This window comes from Tenrec ecaudatus, chromosome 2 (genome assembly GCF_050624435.1).
Source record: "Tenrec ecaudatus isolate mTenEca1 chromosome 2, mTenEca1.hap1, whole genome shotgun sequence".
NCBI lineage: Eukaryota > Metazoa > Chordata > Mammalia > Afrosoricida > Tenrecidae > Tenrec > Tenrec ecaudatus.
In genome coordinates, this window is record NC_134531.1 from 267,431,987 (window position 1) to 267,433,323 (window position 1,337).

The 1,337-nt window shown below is 36.6% G+C and overlaps 1 non-coding gene across 1 annotated transcript; it reads left to right on the forward strand.

Annotated features, from left to right (window-relative positions):
• The first annotated feature begins 853 nt into the window (after nucleotides 1-853).
• On the forward strand, nucleotides 854-960 carry LOC142441985 (U6 spliceosomal RNA). The gene has a single exon (XR_012783257.1). It is a non-coding gene; the product is annotated as a U6 spliceosomal RNA (small nuclear RNA).
• Nucleotides 961-1,337: the final 377 nt, after the last annotated feature.

The following is a 1,337-nucleotide window of genomic DNA, read 5'->3' on the forward strand; positions in this document are numbered from 1 at the left end:
GATTAAATGCTTAACTGTCTGTAAAGAAACAGTTAAAAATAATCGTCTCCACGTTCTCCTCTAATTAATTAGGGGTAGTAGATATTTGCCATATTCCCCTTGTACTCTTCCCTCACTTTGTAACAGCACATTAATTAATTCGTGGAGGAGAAAGTTCTCCGCTGCCCTAGGCCTCCTGTCAAATGTTCCTGGAGTCCCTCAGATCTGCCCTCTATAGGAAGCAAAGAGAGTTACACCATAATGATTCAACTACACAGGTTTTCTCTTGTCCACTTGTTTGATCTTAATGTAACATAAAACTAAAAATCAGCAACAACAAAAAATATATTGCTGGTGAGTTTATTTAGATTCATAGTGATTCAGAGAGGAACTGTCTCATGGGTTTTCCAGTCTATAATCCTTAAGGAAGCAGACCACATATAACTTTTACCCAATAATCTGACAGGTAAATTTGAACATTTTGTCTATATTTTCTTATTCTCTTATTCATCATCATCTTTCAGTTGATTTGCCTTTTTAAATCAATGGCATCTTCTTTTCTTGTCAATGTAACAACCTACTACCTTTCATCCCACAGAAACTTGGAACTCGGCTGATAATGTGTTTATAAAACCAAAACAAATCAGCACATATTTCTACCTTTTAGGCATTAAGTACATAGTAGTAACTTTATAAGTAATCTTTTAGAAGTTTAACTTCCTGTAAATAGAATGGTGTATTATATAATACAGGAGCAGACTTGTAGTAAAATTCATATTTCATTTTTATTATATTCTAACATTATGTGGTCACTGAACTTATTTGTCATTAATAATGTACCATGTGCTACTCCATGTGTTTAAAATGTATCACTGTGCTTGCTTCAGCGGTACATATACTAATACTGGAACGATAAAGAGAAGCTTAGCATGGCCCCTGTGCAAGAATGATTTGGAAATTCATGAAAAATTGTATATTTTTCTTATGTGAACCAAAGATGACTATTAAAAATTCAGTATGGTGAAAGGAAAAGTATCAGAGCTAAAATTAGAAACACCCAATTGCTAGAAGGCTCTCCAGGACAGTGGGATCCCCAAACCCCTCTGCAGGGAATCTGGTCAGACTGAACCACTGGCAGATCCGCTCTAGCCACAGGAAAGAGTCTCCAACAGCCTCATTGTCTGGCAGAGACCTCTGTAATCCTGGTTATGGTGCGTTGAACTCAATACTTTCCAAGATGATCTCCCTAGACCCAGTCTGAGTTGGTTCTGAGTGCAAGTATCTCTTACTTGTTCGCAACAGGAATTTCTTCCCTGACTTTTGGAATGGTAATGAAGGTCTTTTCTTTCTTACTCATT